General features: G+C 35.6%; 2 non-coding genes across 2 annotated transcripts; both read left to right on the top strand.

The window, feature by feature from the left end:
* Positions 1 to 322: 322 nt before the first annotated feature.
* Positions 323 to 394, top strand: TRNAP-UGG (transfer RNA proline (anticodon UGG)). Its single transcript has one exon. It is a non-coding gene; the product is annotated as a tRNA-Pro (tRNA).
* Positions 395 to 4267: 3873 nt separating this feature from the next.
* Positions 4268 to 4339, top strand: TRNAP-UGG (transfer RNA proline (anticodon UGG)). Its single transcript has one exon. It is a non-coding gene; the product is annotated as a tRNA-Pro (tRNA).
* The last annotated feature ends 10806 nt before the right edge of the window (positions 4340 to 15145 follow it).

Raw genomic sequence — 15145 nt, 5'->3', positions numbered from 1 at the left:
ATCGTTCATGGTTTCACCACACATACGCTTCAGGAATCTCATTTCTCAGCCAGTTCACTCCATTGTAGATTTTTTTGTATTGATTTTTGTTTGACATTATTACGAATTATAAAAAGAAGTTAATATTATTTCAGGTTAAACGTGATAAAAATTTTATCGGCTTTTTAATGACACCAATAAAATAAATAATCCGCTGATGTGGGAAATTTTTTATTTATTAGTATTGATCGCCCTTGAGGTGATTTTTCACAAAAACGGCGCTATACAAATTATCCAATTATTATTATTATTATTATTCTATATTACAACGTTATTGCAACATGGCTCGTTGGTCTAGGGGTATGATTTTCGCTTTGGGTGCGAGAGGTCCCGGGTTCAAATCCCGGACGAGCCCTTTTTTATATTTTGTTTAAAAGCGATTCCAGCGGTGTCGGGATAAATAAAATTTAATGATTAAAATTTTAAGCCCGCTACAGCATTTTTTATGTGAATAAATGTGGTTTGTTGTGAATTTGAATGGATGGGGAAGCCAATTTGGTCGAGAAGTGTAAGATTGGGAAGTACCTGGCTATTCAGGTCTGATCGTTTTGTTGTCTCCCACCGTAGCGATAATGAGGTTACAATGCTTGGTTAAAAATAATTAATTCATTAAGAAATTATTTAAGGCTGTACATTACTAATAGCTATTATTTTTAAAACAGAAATCTAGTAAAACTATTTCTATTTTGGTTTCAAGCAATCTTTACAGTTTCTATTATTGATGCCACGGAGGAAAGATTACTCCTAGTGAGTAAATCTTCTAGTGAGGCGTGTTACTTTCATGTTTGTAATATTGATCATGTTATAACTATAAACGCCCGGGTTGACGGCAATTAAAAAATATATATATATATTGAAACTCATTGTGTTACATCCTTCTTCCTCCTTCGTGTTCTTAAAAAATCCAATCCACACAGCTTCCCGAAAGATGACATAGCTTCAGTGAGGATCTAATGGAAAAAAGGTTTTTTTTTAAATTTAGGTAATCAACAAATAAGATTAGGTTGTCTATTTTTTTCTATTTTCGTGAATACCGTACAAGAGTCTCAACTGCCCATATCACCAATATAGGCAATTTATGAGGTTGCAATACGTTGGGAGATTGAGAACATGAAACTAAACAGGACTTGGCAATTCATGTCTGGCTAAAGCCATTTCATATGAGCCTGTTTACCACTCCAGAACGAGACTCAAATATACCTACTTTAATGTTTCATTTTCAATTGTCCAAAGATGCGAAGCTAAACAATCCACAATAGAGTGCAGATACCTACCCTGATGTACGGCAGTGAGGCATGGAAAGGATTAAAGAAGACTGAACGCTGTAGAAATGAGATCACTGAGGCGTATGTGTGGTAAAACCATGAAAGATGGTGCGAGAAATGTGGATATTCGCAAACCAGTCATGTTAAAAAAGAGACGCTTGGATAGTTTGGGCATGCAGAGAGAATGGACGAAGAAAACTGTGAACAAATAATATTGTGACGCGAATGTGAATAGTGGAAGAAATTCGGCACGCCCGATGAAGACATGGCACGATCAAGTGATTCAAGTAATTGAGCTAGGCCATTTCAAGAGTTTATTTTTTTAGTTATTTTTATTTTTTATTTTTTTATTTATTGCACAACAGATAGATTATCCAATTACTGTACAATTCTCAATTTGTCAATCTTAACACCTATGAAACAACAGAAGGGAATGTATGAGACGATGAATGAACGAATTGAAATTCATCTACAGACAATAATCATTCTATACAATTTATAGTGTTAACCCGTTTGAAATTACTGGTCAGTAAATATAATTAATGATATTCTTAAATAAATATAGTTTCATGTAATCATTATTCTGTAATTTGTTAGTACCACAATTTAAAAATACTTATTCAATTATTTTGCCCTAATATAAGAAGTCAATACGAAATTCGAATGACTCATTACTCGTTATTTCCCAAAATCAATTAAGGGTATATGTTATTTAATTTTAATTTGATGTGCACCATTAATCATCGTAAACACTTCCAAAAGTCCATTATTCTAGGTTTTTCCTAATGTCCTAAAACCCGAGAAAAAGTCACGTGCTAGTTTAGTACCTCAAATCATCGCATAATTAGAACCTAATTGTAATCGTTACCCTACGACGAGAAGGTAGAATCCAATAAAAGCCCCGATTTTTCAAAATATAGGGTCAGAACCAATTCTCAGGTGTTACTGTGAACATTACAGAAGCCTTGCATTATATCGTGTGCATATTAAAAAGTGTTAAAAGTTTCAATAATTAAATTAAGTTTTTGGTTAACTATTCCGGATTATCGAAAAGTTACAATAAATAAACGAATTTACTCGAGGCAGAAAAAGTTAAGTTACTACGCTAAATCACAAACCTACACGGGAGCACCGCCACAGAAGGAACTCACTCACAAGTCTCACGGAAAGAGACATTATTTACTACTAAACATGAATAACGGTAAAAGACACATCATGGAGATCCAAGAAAATCAAGGAGAAAGTCAGTCAGCAAGCAGCTCAAATAGTGAAGGAAGCCATCGTGATGGACCACCACCAGAAGCCAGCTTCAAGAACGAGGGAAGAAGCATTCATCAAGAGGATGACCAGGCAGAAAAATTGATGACCCCAACCAAACAACGCAAAGTGCCGTTCCCCTCTTCAAAGTCCAAATATTGCAAGTCCGGTGGTCCAATCTGCGAATTAACAGAAACAGGCTCTCCCAAATGCAATTGGCACAATTCCTCTCACGCAGCAATATACTACGCCCAGAAAATCTACGGGCTCGAGTACGTTCCAAAGCGGAAACACCAGTTGAAGTACACTTTGAAGCATTTCCCACAGCAGAAGCCGCAAAAGATGTCAGATATTCTACTGGCTAAAATCAAAGCAACAAACGACGAAATTGGAAGAATTTCCAACAATAATGAATATTAATGAACCACAGACATCTCGCTGAACAAGATCAATCCACATACTGCAGAAATAAGCCGCACGCGTGACACAGCATCACTGATTGATCGATTTCACTCATGTCTTACTGCAGCTGAAGGATTGGCTTTTATCATCAAAACTTCGCTTCAGTCCAGGGTGGTGTATTGACTTCCTACACAAATATTCTCCAGCTTCTGCCCCTTCGCCAATTGCTTCCAGTTCTCAATTCTTCTCATCCCGTTCCAGTTTATGCACACACCTTCCTTGGCCTGCTCCTAGTGGAGCACCTACTCACTTATCACGATTTTTGAGGTCGTTTGTCTTGACTTTGCTATTTATACATTTTATAATATGCTTTGTACTTACTTTTTCAAAAATTGATATACCTACATTTAAAAATGTCCTTGAATCAAAGATATTGCCATATTGAAATGTTTGTAATGGGTAGGTATAACTACTGTTTTATTATATTATCGTACATGAATTTTGTTTTGACTTTAGTTGAATTGAAAATAAGTAAAAAAAAAATGAAATGTATTATGTTTTGACCCTAATTGAAAAAAGTATAAAATTAACGTAATGTGTTATGTTTTGACCTGAATTAAATAAAAGTGTAAAATTTATGGAATGTGTTATGTTTTGACTTGAATCAAACAAAAGCGTAACATGTTTTTTTTAATATTTATCCATATTTTATCGCGTAATCCTAGAGATGTCCTTTTTTAGCTTCATCGATGGCTTTACGTTGACTTTTCCAAATCGGAAGTATACAGTAATTTCCCTCTTATTTTGAACGTCAAAGGAGCAAAATTTCGCCAAGAAGTATACAAATTCTTCTTTATGGAGATGTTAAGGGGGATGGAAAAAGTGACCTTCCTCTTGGTTTGAAGGTCAAGTGTGCAAAATGTCATCAATCTCGGAATAAAACTGTTTTTTTTATTTTTTTTTAAACTGAAATTGAGACACTGTTCTTTGTATATGTTATAGAAGTAGAATATATTATTTTCTTGTAGGAATTTTAGCTCCCTCGCTAGGAAAATTTAAAAAAAATGGCTCGTACGGGATTTAAACCCGGGACCTCTCGCATCCAAAGCAAAAATCCCAAACCAAAGAGCCATGTCACAAAATAACCATGACAAAGAACATAAATAATTTACAATAAATCTTGTCTGCTATCAGCGGATTATTTATTTGTTTTATTAGTGTCAGCAAAACACCTGTTAAATTAATGTCACTTTCTGCAAGACGATATTATATTTTATTATTTAAACAATGCAAAACAATCAATCGGCTCGTTGGTCTAGGGGTATGATTTTCGCTTTGGGTGCGAGAGGTCCCGGGTTCAAATCCCGGACGAGCCCTATTTTTACTTTTGCTACATATTGCGGTACCCGTCTTACGAATGTACGTACGCGTACCGAACAGTGTTCATTATGCATTTAAATGGTGTTGGCTAGGGAGGGACATATGAAAATATTTTATATGCAATTAAATTAATTCAAATATTTAAAAAAAACATCACTCAAATGACCGACCTAGAGGAATAACCTACTTTAGTAATATTTCTTCAAATCGAGCGAAATTATTTCTCTGAGTACCGATATTCACCTTCGGAGATACTGTGTGGGGGGACTGAACTGATTTTGGTCGATTTATTGTGATCAGTTAACATATAACCAACAAAAAATATACATATAAAAACTTGAATACATGGTTGATGAACAAAAATACAAATTACATTAACAAGTTACTTACAAACCGTCCGTGTTAATAAACATCATTTTTGATTAAATGTTATTTTTACACCGAAAATGGTTTATAATGTGTCTCCCATATATTGAATACTCTTTCTCTTTTTCTCTCTCTTTTTTTTCTTTTTTCATTGTTGCATTTTTTATTTCCTTCTTGCATTGTATTTACTATTTATTTTGGGTACATCATTTATGTTCAGCAATTGAGTGTGTTTTTTACACCTACACAGACAATTTTACTGTTTCTAATGTTTTAAATGAAATTGCTAGCATTTTACCTAATTATTTTTACTTAGTAGTATATTGCAGTATTATATAGTAGTATTATACTAGTAGTATTATACTACTAAGTATAGTAGTATTAGTAGTAAATAAATAACTTAGTAGTATACGCAATTAATTTATTTGGTTTATAAATATGTATGTAATATTTTATATCTACATTATTTTATGTATTTTATTTTATTTTTATTAAGCCCGAATTTGTTTACGAAATATATGTAATTATACTGCCACCCGGCTCAGAACAGATATTTTCTAGTGAGTCGGGTAGCGCACATGATTTTGTTAATAACCTTAAATAAAAAAGACTGATTTCAGTAAATTTCAGGATTCTTATAATAATCGTTAAAATGTTAAAAAATGATGATTTCTGATCTAAACGCTGCTTGAAATGGCTTTAGCCATGTTTGGTGACCAGATCAGAATACCCGGTACCCGGTACCCCACGTTCCTGGTACTTTTTTGCGGTCTCAGATTAATACAGTTAGGTTTTTTTGATCTGTGTAACTTCAGTGGATGTAATTTAAGTGGGCTTAATTCGTCCATTCTGTCCATGTGTAATTCTCTCCGTTTAATATTGGTACTTATATGAAATTCACACCTGCGTAATCAGTTTTTTTTTGTTAGTGTAAATATTAATTTGTATTATTATTGTAATTTGTTATCAATAAATTATTAAAACATAGCGTCGTTGCATTCTTATTACATCAGATATGATTATTGTTACATTCAGAGAGAATCGAAGAAACTGTTTAAAAAATTAACAGAGTTTTTTTAAATATATGAGTCAACATTTAAAAATGTTTTAAAACATTTTTACTGTGGTTTAATCACTATAACTGTACAATCACGTTTTTTCATTTGCTTGATCAAAAGATTGACCAACAAAACATATCACGGAACAGTTATGTAAATAATGTACAGAAGGAAAAAAATGACACGCGTTAGGTTATGAAATTAAGAATTATCGACAAAATAAGCAGTAAATAAGACATAATCCTTCTCAGTAAAAGATTGATAGGTAATAAGACTAATAAGTGAATTATAACTCGTGAATCAAAAAGTTCTCATTTTTGTAACGTGTCTTTACGCTGATAATTCAAAACAGATTTTTTACAATAAAAGTAGATTTGTTTTATGACTCGTCTCAAGACTCATGTAAAATAATTATAATAAAATGTCACCAATAATGATAATGACTCCGAAAACGGTTAAATTAAAAAGGTTATAAAAATTGACCACAATACAAACAAAAACGTTTTTAGATTGTTCAACGCCATCTTGAGAATAATGGATACACAAGAAAAATAATGGATTTTAGAATTATTATTAGTAAGTGGGATCCCAATTTTTGGTAATATACGAAGATTTATGGTTTGCAGTTTCAGTAAAGGGGCATTTGGGGAAAAATCACGATTTTCAAGGGCACAATTGCAATACTTTGGTTCGAACTTTAAAAGTGGTTTTCTCGGGATCTCAAATGGACTCAAATCTTAGATACATACTAGAACTAGCGACCCGCCCGGCTTCGCACGGGTGTGATGCACTAATTCATCATAAGAGCACATTACATACTAGAACTAGCGACCCGCCCGGCTTCGCACGGGTGTGATGCACTAATTCATCATAAGAGCACATTACATACTAGAACTAGCGACCCGCCCGGCTTCGCACGGGTGTGATGCACTAATTCATCATAAGAGCACATTACATACTAGAACTAGCGACCCGCCCGGCTTCGCACGGGTGTGATGCACTAATTCATCATAAGAGCACATTACATACTAGAACTAGCGACCCGCCCGGCTTCGCACGGGTGTGATGCACTAATTCATCATAAGAGCACATTACATACTAGAACTAGCGACCCGCCCGGCTTCGCACGGGTGTGATGCACTAATTCATCATAAGAGCACATTACATACTAGAACTAGCGACCCGCCCGGCTTCGCACGGGTGTGATGCACTAATTCATCATAAGAGCACATTACATACTAGAACTAGCGACCCGCCCGGCTTCGCACGGGTGTGATGCACTAATTCAACATAAGAGCACATTACATACTAGAACTAGCGACCCGCCCGGCTTCGCACGGGTGTGATGCACTAATTCATCATAAGAGCACATTACATACTAGAACTAGCGACCCGCCCGGCTTCGCACGGGTGTGATGCACTAATTCATCATAAGAGCACATTACATACTAGAACTAGCGACCCGCCCGGCTTCGCACGGGTGTGATGCACTAATTCATCATAAGAGCACATTACATACTAGAACTAGCGACCCGCCCGGCTTCGCACGGGTGTGATGCACTAATTCATCATAAGAGCACATTACATACTAGAACTAGCGACCCGCCCGGCTTCGCACGGGTGTGATGCACTAATTCATCATAAGAGCACATTACATACTAGAACTAGCGACCCGCCCGGCTTCGCACGGGTGTGATGCACTAATTCATCATAAGAGCACATTACATACTAGAACTAGCGACCCGCCCGGCTTCGCACGGGTGTGATGCACTAATTCATCATAAGAGCACATTACATACTAGAACTAGCGACCCGCCCGGCTTCGCACGGGTGTGATGCACTAATTCATCATAAGAGCACATTACATACTAGAACTAGCGACCCGCCCGGCTTCGCACGGGTGTGATGCACTAATTCAACATAAGAGCACATTACATACTAGAACTAGCGACCCGCCCGGCTTCGCACGGGTGTGATGCACTAATTCATCATAAGAGCACATTACATACTAGAACTAGCGACCCGCCCGGCTTCGCACGGGTGTGATGCACTAATTCATCATAAGAGCACATTACATACTAGAACTAGCGACCCGCCCGGCTTCGCACGGGTGTGATGCACTAATTCATCATAAGAGCACATTACATACTAGAACTAGCGACCCGCCCGGCTTCGCACGGGTGTGATGCACTAATTCATCATAAGAGCACATTACATACTAGAACTAGCGACCCGCCCGGCTTCGCACGGGTGTGATGCACTAATTCATCATAAGAGCACATTACATACTAGAACTAGCGACCCGCCCGGCTTCGCACGGGTGTGATGCACTAATTCATCATAAGAGCACATTACATACTAGAACTAGCGACCCGCCCGGCTTCGCACGGGTGTGATGCACTAATTCATCATAAGAGCACATTACATACTAGAACTAGCGACCCGCCCGGCTTCGCACGGGTGTGATGCACTAATTCATCATAAGAGCACATTACATACTAGAACTAGCGACCCGCCCGGCTTCGCACGGGTGTGATGCACTAATTCATCATAAGAGCACATTACATACTAGAACTAGCGACCCGCCCGGCTTCGCACGGGTGTGATGCACTAATTCATCATAAGAGCACATTACATACTAGAACTAGCGACCCGCCCGGCTTCGCACGGGTGTGATGCACTAATTCAACATAAGAGCACATTACATACTAGAACTAGCGACCCGCCCGGCTTCGCACGGGTGTGATGCACTAATTCATCATAAGAGCACATTACATACTAGAACTAGCGACCCGCCCGGCTTCGCACGGGTGTGATGCACTAATTCATCATAAGAGCACATTACATACTAGAACTAGCGACCCGCCCGGCTTCGCACGGGTGTGATGCACTAATTCATCATAAGAGCACATTACATACTAGAACTAGCGACCCGCCCGGCTTCGCACGGGTGTGATGCACTAATTCATCATAAGAGCACATTACATACTAGAACTAGCGACCCGCCCGGCTTCGCACGGGTGTGATGCACTAATTCATCATAAGAGCACATTACATACTAGAACTAGCGACCCGCCCGGCTTCGCACGGGTGTGATGCACTAATGTGGCATCATAAGAGTTCATTGACAGTTTATTTTTATAAAAAGTCCGTTTGGCAATAATTTTACTTCATGTAATGTGCTTTATTTTTTAATAACGTTTTATTGGAAACATACATTTTTGCACAGCTTTTAAAATTATATTAGCTGTAAATATCATTTTTTATCTTGAATCAGACTATACCCACAGTACGCACACAGTACGCACACAGTACCCACAACCGCCTCCCAAATTAAAATTGTAGTATTTTTACGAATTATCTTTCAATATTGATTCATAATTATAATAATTAATCAATAGTCAGAGGATATAATGAATAGATGTTCCTGGATTTTCATATAAATTAATATGTATCAAAGCCATGCTTAAGTTTGTAGTTTACAAATATAATATGATAAAGTTTTGTACATCGTTTGCAGCAGAAAGTAAACCAACTTGTCAAAATCTTACTAGTTCTATGCTTCAGGTTAATTTATTGCAACCTCCCGCCCCCGCCCCAAGCCGTTAGAGCCTTTACTATCTAGCAATCGGCAAGAGGTGCGCGTACCACAGAACACCACTACAACATCAGATCAATCAATCAATTGATACACCAAGATACAAGTTCATTATTGGTGAAACGAGGAATTGGCAAAAGTAGACTGAATTATTGGGGGTAGAAATAAGGAACTATTACTTTAAAAATATGTATAATCAACAAAAAAAAAATACAAAAAATATATATGGACTATATCCTTTATAATATGTACCTATTATTATTATTTTAATAAGTTTGATGAACAAATATCAGTTAACTGTTCTGATTGGACAGTCAAAACATATTACAAATGTATAGTATGCATTTCCTGTACTAAATAAATTATAAACTGATTTGAAGTATGTTAAGGTCGTTCACACCTCACATCTAACTTCATTTGAGTATTCTTAATATATATTATTATATTTTTTATTTGTATCTCCATACAAAGTAATTCCGAAAGCGTGTCCTACCTTACATTATTCTTACCAACTTAAAATTGATTTATTTTAGCAGAAAATTATTTTAATTCCATATTTGAAATGTGTATATCTTTGAATTCATTTTCTTGTGGATAATCTTGTTATTTTACTGATGTAGCTTCATTTTTCAAGGTGTACTTTTTTGCAATTTTATTTACACAATATCCCGTAATTCTTTATGGTCTGGGTTAGATCTGTATAAAAGATGGATTCGGCGGAGAAATGAATAAAATACTTTCATTAATTATTATCAAATGTTCAATATTGTATTTGTCGCTCATCACAATGCAAATATATGAATATTTATTCGTATCTTGTTTATAATAAAACCTTTTTTTTATAATTAGTTATAGAAACATATTTATAATAAAACAGGTCTTACATAATTGGAGATTTATTGGAAAAAAACTCATTTATTGAAGTCTGATAATTACGAGCACTTTTGATTAATCGGGGTTCTCCCAATCCTGCCCGCCACGCAGTCGTCGCTAATCGCCAAAACCTCACCCTACAAACTAGGGCACTCCTGCTAAGTCAAAATGTTTTAAACCACTTGGAGTGACCAATGGCAGAGGTGTTGGTTATCCAATAAATAGTTCTGGGGCATTGGTACCTATAACCTCATATTTAATACTGTGTGGGAATAATTAATAGATATACCTGGATATATATGTATGTAGACATATTATATATCTTCTTATAATATTTTATTTTATTTCCAAGAAAATTATTTATATTCTTTATTTGAAATGTGTATTTCTTTTATTTAAATTTCTAAGGGTTTATCTTGACCAGATCCTTGTAGTCCATTTTCTAACTTAATAATCCGCTATTTTCACGAACTATTATGTTAAAAGGTAGATTCGTTAATGTTATTGATTAAATAAATTCACAAATTATTCTTCCCCCGACATCGCCATAACACTTTCCTGTTTTCCTGATTGAGATGATTAGGAAACCTGTCAATTCATTCCTGCTTAACGGCCTGCAGTATTTAACCGGAATGCGAATAATTTGAAGAGATTTAAAAAATTCAATATTTTATATCAGAAAGTTTTATCCGTTAATTCATTCACATTTTGTTTATATTTATAATGAAACAGTTTTTTTTTTTATATTTAGAGAATTTTTTGGAAATAACTTCGTCGTATACAAATTATAATACAATAATTAAAATGCTTATTTCTTTTTGTATTGTATTTAAACAAAAAACCCTTAAGAATACAACCATGTGAACATTTTTAACTAGTAATTTAAGGATTATTCATTACAAAAGTAATAAGATGTGAACAGTGTTTAGTGATTAGTCATTTAAATTATTAGATTGAATAAAATATACACATAAAATGTGGAAAAGAGGTGACAAAATAATACAAAAATTATGTAAAATTTTTCTTCAGGTATCTGGTTTAGTGCGGGTTCGGCGTAAATTGGAATCCTTTGTGTGTAGTGTGTTTTTTTTTCATTTGATAATTGGTTTTCTTCCAAATTTCGGTTAACTACCAATACGATTTAATGAACTGTTCCAACTAGGAACTGTGCGAACTCAAATACTTGGTTAATGAAATAAATGTATCGGCAAATGATGTCAGGGGTGGACTGGGTGCGGTGGTGTCACACACAAAGTATTTTCTTGGATGTTCATCGTCATTCATATCCTCTGCGCTGATTCTTGGAACTGCACAGTAATTGGAAGATGTACTCCAAGATGCGTCAGTTTTTGCTCTCAAAGGCTGGGTTAAATGACAATGGTAAGTCGGCGCTACAACATCCCATGCAAAGCATTTTTTTTGAGGTTCACCGTCATTCAAATCCTCGGCACTGATCGTTGAAATTGGACTGTATTTGAAAGCGTTACTCCAAGTTGCGAAAGTTGTTGCTCTCAAGGGCTGGGTTAATTGACAATGGTTGGCAGTCGGCGCTATAACGTCCCATTCAAAGCGTTTTTTTGGAAGTTCACCGTCATTCAAAACTTCTGCAGAGATCGTTGAAACTGCACCGTATTTGAAAGCTTTACTCCAAGATGCGACAGTTGTTGCTCTCAAGGGCTGGGTTAATTGACGATGGTTGGCAGTCGGCGCTATAACATCCCATGCATAGCGTATTTTTGGAGGTTCACCGTCATTCAAATCTTCGGCACAGATCGTTGAAACTGCACTGTATTTAAAAGCGTTACTCCAAGTTGCGACAGTTATTGCTCTCAAGGGCCGGGTTAATTGACGATGGTTGGCAGTCGGCGCTATAACATCCCATGCAAAGCGTATTTTTGGAGGTTCACCGTCATTCAAATCTTCGGCACAGATCGTTGAAACTGCACTGTATTTTAAAGCGTTACTCCAAGTTGCGACAGTTATTGCTCTCAAGGGCTGGGTTAATTGACGATGGTTGGCAGTCGGCGCTATAACATCCCATGCAAAGTATTTTTTTGGAGGTTCACCGTCATTCGAATCCTCGGTACTGATCGTTGAAACTGCACTGCATTTGAAAGCTTTACTCCAAGTTGCGACAGTTGTTGCTCTCAAGGGCTGGGTTAATTGACGATGGATAGCAGTTGGCGCTACAACGTGCCATCCAGCAAGATATTCCAGAGATTCATCGACGTTCATGTCCTCGGCACTGATCAGTTGAATTGGACAAAAATGATAGGAAGCATTACTCGGAGAAGAGAATGCAGCCGTCGAGGGCTGGGTTTTTTGTTGACTGTTGGGAGTCGGAGCTGTAACATCCCATGCAAAATGTTTTTTTCCAGGTTCACCGTCATTAAAGTCCTCGGCACTCATCGCTGGAACTGCACAGTAATCATCGGAAGTTGTACTCGAAGAACCGACTGCCGCTGTCAAGGGCTGTTTTATTTGTGGGCTGTTGACACTCGGCGTTGTGACATCACGTACAAAGCTTTTTCTGGGAAAACAACGGCTGTTAGCATCCTCGACATTAAACTCAGGAATAGCCATTGCTTATTTTTAAACGCTTATTTATCAAACACAGCTTCACAGTTCACAGAAAGTGGTTGTCGGGAAATAATAAATATGATTGATAATATTATATGAAAAATTTTAAACTCAACGTTGTTAACTCTGCTAACTCAGAAAGTTAACTGATTAGTTCAACTAGAAATTAAGGCTATTTATAGTTTCACACTAACAGTAATAGGGTAAATAATACGATACTACCACTATATTATGTATTTAACAAACCTGCATATAATCAATATACATTAAGGTTTACTAAGAATACGTAATTACAATTATGCTGAGTCATACCGATATTTTAATTCGCATTTGGGAATCAATAATTATGGGTTTAACCAATATCCCACTCGTGTGGCTTTACACTTTAATCTAATCACTGGAAAAATCACTTTAAACAATTTATATTATAATTACAATACGATTCTTTTGTGTGTTGGAGAAATATGATATTTGTATTAAAAACTATTTTGGTTTAGGTACAAAGTGATTAACGACTGATTATGTGATTTAAAACCAACTATCCTTCAGAAAAATATATGCTTTATAATATCGATCTATTTTAAAGAATACGAAATTCCGTTTAAGAATTACGAGAAAATCTTCGTTTACAAAATACAGTTAAAGAAATACATTAAATTGTTTGGCGACTAATATAATTATTTTAGTATAAAGTTCATAATTATTTTCTTACATACATATTTGGCACATATCTTACGAAAAATGCCAAGACTTGTGGCTTCCTTTACGGCATTTGATAGATTATTACACAGTTTTGTCCTTTATTCTGTGGGCACGAAATTTGGTATAAATAACGCCATGTAAGATGTGGATCGCAATACTCTCTAAAATAAACACATATATTGTTTATTGACTGAGCGTAGCGTCTTTTGCATTTCGAATCTTTATAAATTTGTTTTGTTCCCTCGGTTTCCTTTTCAAGATGGTGGAGGTTAATTGTTCAGTAAAGAATACTAACTAACTAATTATCACGCCGTTTCTCCGCAGGGGTAGGCAGAGAGGACGGACGGAAAGTAATCAAAAGATCATTTTATAAAATAATAACTTGAGAATTCGCCTGCATCCTAACTATTTCTCACAGATTGACTGGTAGATAACAAGTTTAAATATTTTTTACATGTAAATAAGAAAAAAGTACAATAGAACATTATTTTGTATATAAACAATTCACAATGTCATATAAAAGTGTAAAAATATTGTTTTATACAAATTTAGAGATAAATCATTAAAACGAGTACTTAAAAATATAGTGAATTGTGTTTGTACAAATTTTATTTTTTAATAGGAAAGCAGACTTCAATTTCCTACCAAAAGTACCATATTTATCAACAAATAATCTTGGAACACACTCCTTGATTCATTCACATTCATACATCGTATCATACATACTCTTCTATTATTCTGACTCTTGAAATTGCACGACTCAAATATCTGATTCACTTGATCGTGCCATTTCTTCCTCGGGCGTCCCCGACATCTGCTACCATTCACATTTGCATAATATATTCTCCTTACACTCTATTCTTTGATCATTCGCTCTTTCTGCATAAACCATATAAGCGTCTCTTTCTTGATCTTATTCATTGCGCTTACATCAGCCTTGTACTCTTTGCGGAGAGATCAGATGTCTCAAAAGATCATAGATGGTTTTGTCATACATACGCCTCAGGGATCTCATTTCTCAAGAATATTTTAATACTATATAGATACCTATCTGACTGAAGAAAGTTTTAGATAGTGAAGTTTTTTTGAATAAATTATACAATAATTCTTTATTGTTTTTTTTTTTTTAATTTGTATGAAATGGAATGGTAGGGTCCTTACGTACTTATAAATCTAAAGCTGTTTTCATTTTGATTTATTAAATAAAATAGAATTAGTGACGTGTGTTTTTACACACGAGGTCTGACTACTGCTCAAAGAAATATAAGTAAAGACATATTTTTGGACTCGCGGTCTGACTACTGCTCACAGAAATATAAGTAAAGACATATTTTTTTTATAATTAGTAATTTACTAAGTAATATTTTGAACGTCATGGGAGCAAAATGTCGCCAAGAAGTATACAAATTCTTCTTTATGGAGTTGTAAAGGGGGACGGAAACAGTGACCTTCCTCTTGGTTTGATGGTCAAGTGTGCAAAATGTCATCAATCTCGGAATAAAACTGTATTTTTATTTAAAAAAACCAACAACGAGACATTCTTTTTATATTTGTTATAGAAGTAGAAGATATTGTTTTTCTTGTAGAGATTTCAGCTCCCTCAATAGGAAAAAAATATACAAAAA

The sequence above is a fragment of the Hesperophylax consimilis genome, chromosome 13, assembly GCF_061612785.1.
Source record: "Hesperophylax consimilis isolate HC1 chromosome 13, BYU_Hcon_1.0, whole genome shotgun sequence".
NCBI classification, from domain to species: Eukaryota; Metazoa; Arthropoda; class Insecta; order Trichoptera; family Limnephilidae; genus Hesperophylax; species Hesperophylax consimilis.
The sequence above is the reverse complement of the archived record's forward strand: the minus strand, read 5'-3'. Positions and strand labels throughout refer to the sequence as shown.